The sequence below is a fragment of the Grammomys surdaster genome, unplaced genomic scaffold (assembly GCF_004785775.1).
Source record: "Grammomys surdaster isolate TR1022 unplaced genomic scaffold, NIH_TR_1.0 320056, whole genome shotgun sequence".
Classification (NCBI taxonomy): domain Eukaryota; kingdom Metazoa; phylum Chordata; class Mammalia; order Rodentia; family Muridae; genus Grammomys; species Grammomys surdaster.
Genome location: NW_021627166.1, coordinates 1 through 5,896, shown reverse-complemented (window position 1 = coordinate 5,896; position 5,896 = coordinate 1). Strand labels below are relative to the sequence as shown.

Here is a 5,896-nt window from a genome sequence, read left to right as displayed (position 1 = left end):
CATGTGACTGTTGCCAGACTTTAAAATACAGTGGGAAAGCTGACATTATTGCTTGATGCTTGATTTATTTGAAGATTATCTGCCTCATATTTGCTCATCTTTCACAGAGACTGAAGTCAGAATGCATGAATGAAACTGTCCAGCACAAAGAGTCAGAAAACGCAAGCTTTCACTTAGAAAGCATTTAAAGCAAGGAGATTGTATAAATTTAGGATCATTTGCTGCACATACCAGCCAATTAGACTAAGAGAAAGCACACATATACACTCACATGTACAGGATCACACATGCATATATATATATCCATCCACTGATAGGAATGAGAAATAGCTATTAAAGAAGAGACCCAGGGAATACAACAGTTGATCAATATTCTGTCGTAATTGTGACAACAGAAAAATAACCAACAGCAAGAACAATAATTGTTTCTTAGGGCCTTGGTGTTCTACGATCACATTGAAGAATGAAGGAAATGTTTATTACTCTAAATTATATTTTAAAAGAGCATTATAATTTGAAGAAATTTAGTTTAAAAATCTAATAAAACATGCCGATGGATGCCTAATAAGTGAAAATGTTGAGAAAATTTGAATGCAAATTAAAAAAAAGACACCAAAGCACCATCAGCCAAATGGTAGAAGATTATTTAACAGCTGATTAGGCCACTAAATCCATGAATGCTTCTGCTATTCCTCTACTGTAGAATCTCCTGAGGGAGTCGGTCTCAGCAGACTATCATTGTTTGTATGAGGCATCCATTAAATAAATTGCTGGCAAAAAATGCATCTTTATCTTGCAGAAAATGAATTCTGATGCTCCTAACTGAAAGGTTTCTGGAAGAATACAAAAGTCTACTAGAGTAAAACAACTGTGTCAGATAAAGATAGAGATGATAACTAGAGGTAAAGATCTGCCCCCAAAGAGTCCTAAGCATGGTAACTAAGCACGGTAACTAAGCACGGTAACTAAGCATGGTAACTAAGCATGGTAAAGGCTCGTAATTCTTATCTTCTAAGTACAGAGAATCCACTAAGGTGTTTTAGATACGGGATGGAGTAACAAAGTTAAAAAAGATCTCCCTCAGCGTAGAATAACAACAAATACAGGGTTCTACAAAGTCTCAGGGAAAAAAGTTGATAGTGGTAATAGAGAAAGCAATAGCGAACATAGATTTTTGTGGCCCACATGCAGACGAGAGTTAAGATGGCCTATGTCTTAGAATAGTAAGCGGTACCTTAAAATAAGGAACATAGAGATAATGAGTTTCAAGAAACTGTTACTCTTTTACCGAGACCCACCAACATGGGCCGCATTCGCACCAAGACTGTGAAGAAGGCGGCCAGGGTCATCATCGAGAAGTACTACACGCGCCTGGGAAATGACTTCCACACCAACAAGCGCGTGTGCGAAGAGATCGCCATTACCCCCAGCAAGAAACTTCAGAACAGGATAGCCGGCTATGTCACGCATCTGATGAAGCGGATTCAGAGAGGTCCTGTGAGAGGTATCTCTATCAAGTTGCAGGAAGAAGAGAGAGAGGAGAGATAATTATGTTCCTGAGGTCTCAGCCCTAGACCAGGAGATCATTGAGGTAGATCTGACACCGAGGAAATGCTGAAGCTTCTGGACTTTGGCAGTCACTCAGGTCACTCAGCCTACAGTTGGGATGAATTTCAAAACACCACGTGGAGCTGTTTAATCTGTTATGCCATATTTTCAATAAACCTGAAAAAAACAAAACAAAACAAACAACAACAACAACAAAAAAGAAACTGTTAACATGTCTGTCATTGGATATAAACTGTCCAGCAGATAGATTTGGAATTAAGATTGTGAATCTGGCCCAAAGAATAGATGTGTTCTAGATTGTGAACCTTGGAAATACTGCTCACAGTTTTTCTCATAATGACTCCAGAGCCTGAGAGATGATTCAGCAGTTAAGAATGCTAGGCCCTCTAACAGGACCAGAGGTGGGGTTACAGGGACCGAAAGGTGGCAGCTCATCTCCAAAGGCCTGATACCCAGTTCTGTCCTGTGTTGGCGTGTGTGAACAGACACACAGAAATAATAAAATAAATCTTTCAAAAATCACTTAACATTAGCTTCAGTAAGCTTCTGTAAGGTTTGTCATGTTAGCTGCCTGCTGAGAATTAGTTTCTGCTATTAAGGGAGCAATTGGAATACTCTTTAACCTAAAATAAGTCTTTGAAGTTTTAGGTAAAATTGTGATTTGGAAAGGGCATACCTTGAATATATTTTCTTGTAAGCTAATATGAGTCTTCATCATTCTTTGGGTCTAGCCATATAAATCTTACTGCAAAACTATTGTTTGGTGATCCTAAGAAGGTTTTTCCATTGTAAATTAATACTGAAAAAAAGCAAAGCTACCCAACAAATTTATAATTACATTTATTTAAAGTATTTATCAGGACAAAAACTATACTTTAAAAGGGATGATATGTCTGAACTCTGATCCTAGTGTGGGATGGGCATATGATAAGCTCCTTAATTGGGGGGGGGCTGCCTATCATGGTTAATGGTCAAAGCACTAGACAACTGAGGCCTCAGTAGGTTACAGAGAAGTGGAGTTTCTGCATAAGTCAGGTGGGCTTGCCATCCTCTTCGGAAAGATATTAACAGGCTTCCAGAAAATATTTTATTTCCTTTGATGCCAACAAAGTATACCTACTCTTTCTAACCTTAGAGAGATCTGCATATAACATGAAGATTTATGCATACCTCAAGTATGAAGATAAATATTTATAAAGAAGGAGAGATGAGTAGACTCTGTGAACAGAGTTGGTGCATTGGCTTAGAGCCTACCCACTGTAAGCTGACCAACTGAGATAACCACATTGCATTATTGTCTAAACCAAGTCAAGCCCACAGCTTGGTATTTTTAGCCTCACTGGACTTTCCACGTACCATTCCATTTTTAGGCTTGGCTAATATTTTTTTATATTTCAGGTGATGTTCAGTTTCTGCAACATTGTCCACAAGTTAGGTGAGAATTTAACCAAGAAGCTTCACTAAATAAAACTCGAAATGTGACAAGTCAGTGTGTCACCATTCTTTCCTCTCATTGTCATTATACATGTGATGTGCCCAGACCGACAGGGACCTGGCCGTTGGTTGTTCTGCAGGGGTCATTGGCAGGTCATTAGCATATTCACCATTATTACCAAAAAAGCCGTGTCGTGCACATTAGTAGGATGAAGGGGCTAAGTCCCTATGTATCAAACTGCTTCACAAACCCATCATACAGTTGACTTCTTCCTGAGTAGACTGATTCCGGCCGATAGAATAAGACAGATGCAACCTCGGTCACAGTTCTCCAGATGATATTTCTGCTTCTGCTGCCTGTTATTAAAGTTCTTCTCAGGGCAGCCATGCTTGGGCTCATTTTCCAGCAAAACATGAGAAATATAGAATAGATTTGACGATAGATAAGCTATCCAGGATCATGTGCCGCCAAGATAGATGAGCAAACACATCTCAAACTGATAGTCATCTTGACAATCCATCTGTTTTCTTGGGATATATTAGCCACCATCTACCGACCCTGTCCCAGACCATCAGAGCCTTGGATTTCTGACCTACATAAATTAATATTTTCACTTACCTTCGAGAGTTTGATAGTTATATGCTATATATGAATGATTTTTCAGTTTCATTGTCAGTTTGACCTGATTCTCCTCTGAGACACACTTCTGGTCATGTTTGTTAGGATCTTTTTAGAGAGGTTTCACTGCAGAAAAAAAGACCTAGACTGAGTGTGGGTGGCATCTGTCATGGTCTGGGATCCCAGACTGAATCAAAGGGAGAAAGCAAGCGATTTGAGCACCAGCGTTCATCTCTCTGCTTTCTGACTGAGGATGTAACATGGGCAGCGTGTCCTCACGCACGCTCTGCAGCGTCCTCACGCATGCTCCGGCTGCCATGCGTTCCTACACAGTGGACTTTATCCTTTTAAGATGTGCCGAAGTATAAACGCTTGTTTCCTTCACTTGCTTTTGTCTCACATCCTGGTACAATAATTTGCAAAGTAACTACTGCAACACAACAGTGATCACGGGAGTGTTCACAGAAACACAACAGTGATCACGGGAGCGTTCACGGAAACAGCAGTGATCGCGGGAGCGTTCACAGAAACACAACAGTGATCACGGGAGCGTTCACAGAAACACAACAGTGATCACGGGAGTGTTCACAGAAACACAACAGTGATCACCGGAGCGTTCACGGAAACGCAGCAGTGATCGCAGGAGTGGTCACAGAATTTCTATTGCCTTGCTTGTTCCTTGACTATTTGCATCTATTGTACTGCTATTTCCTCAACCTAGAACTGATCTGAATACTTGCATGTAATTAAAATTGTATAAAAGCATAAAGGAGGAGGGGGTGGGATGGGGGGTCTAGGGTGGGGAAATGGGGAAAGGGGATGGCATCTGAAAATGTAAATACAAAAATATCCAATAAGCCAAAAGAAAAAAAATTAAGAAAATAACCCGGCCTGATCATCCTTTTACACTTTTCTGGAGCTCCTAGCCACTGCAAGGTTTTGTAGCAGAAAAATTGTTTTCCAAAGGACTAGAAAATATATCTGTACAATAATGTTTCTAGATATCAGAAACCACCAATTAGAAGTTATACGTAAATAGAAATATCATTCCAGACTATGCATTTCAAATTGAAAAAAATCTAACAAAATAAACAGAAAACATATAAACAAAATATTATATATTCACTACTGAGTAAAAGTGGTCAATGAATACCAAGTCTGTATGAAACTGACGAGCTGAGTTTGAAATATGCATGGATCACTTAATCCGAGGGCGATCAGTTGTTTTGAGAAGAAAATCATGCAATGGCACTGCCAATGACTGTTGAAGCTCTGATGATGAGCCGCTTGGCTTTTCAGAAGTTCTTTTTGCTAGCTGTGGGATTGCTGGTGCTAACTACTGCTACCTGTAGGACTGCTCTTTGTGGTCTCTGGAAGTTACAGCCACACAGTGTAGCCTGGAGCAATGGCCTTCTGTTGTGAAGTGAGAGTTCTATCTCCCTCCAGGCAGAACCGGTTGTGCAATTGAAGTTGCTTAGCTAGGGTAGAAAGAGTGTGCCCAGGCTACCTTCACACTAGAGCTTCCAGCGCCAATCCGTCCAACTTCCCTACTGCCCCTGAGCTTTTCCTGGATTTGCACCCTCAGTCACTTCATGCTTTGTGTGTGTGTGTGCCCAGCTAAGGCAATGTCAGAAAAGAAAAACACAAGGAATTAGTTTAGAATTTTTAGCTGGCTTTTATCTGTTACTCTTACCCACAGTACCTCATTCTAGAAACTAAAATGCTTTCCAACGAGCTCACCAGTGCTTACTTGTCTGCATAAAAATAGCTTTTCCTGTAAGCATCAAGGCAGAGGGGCTTGAATGTTGTCTATCCTTCTGATTTCTTAGAAAGTCAGATAAACCACTCAGTTTCCACTTAGGGATGTGAGACTTCACTGGGGTGACCCTATCCTAGCCTAGCCTCTCGACTGTACTACAGAGTTTAATCCAAATGAAAGGGCTTTCTAAATGTATTTAATGATAAGAATGGGGTGTGGTATTACCATGCATAGGTAACTCAGCCAATGTATCAAAACAAAACATTGTGAAGGATATCAGAAAGCACTGGAAATACACAAAAATATATTTAGCCTTACTGAATCATTAGAAAAAAATTAAAGATCATTCTAAGATTAACACATGATATGAACAGTTGAAAACAATCTTGTTATTGATCAAATATTAAATTTGTTAATCCTTTCTCAAGGGAAAAATAGTGATGCAGCTAGACTATAATCTAGTAATCACACACACACGCAGATGAAATATTCAAGTATGTCACATGCATGCAGAT

The 5,896-nt window shown here is 39.8% G+C and overlaps 1 pseudogene; it reads left to right on the top strand.

Annotated features, from left to right (window-relative positions):
- The first annotated feature begins 1,299 nt into the window (after positions 1-1,299).
- Positions 1,300-1,699, top strand: LOC114616432 (annotated as a pseudogene).
- Positions 1,700-5,896: the final 4,197 nt, after the last annotated feature.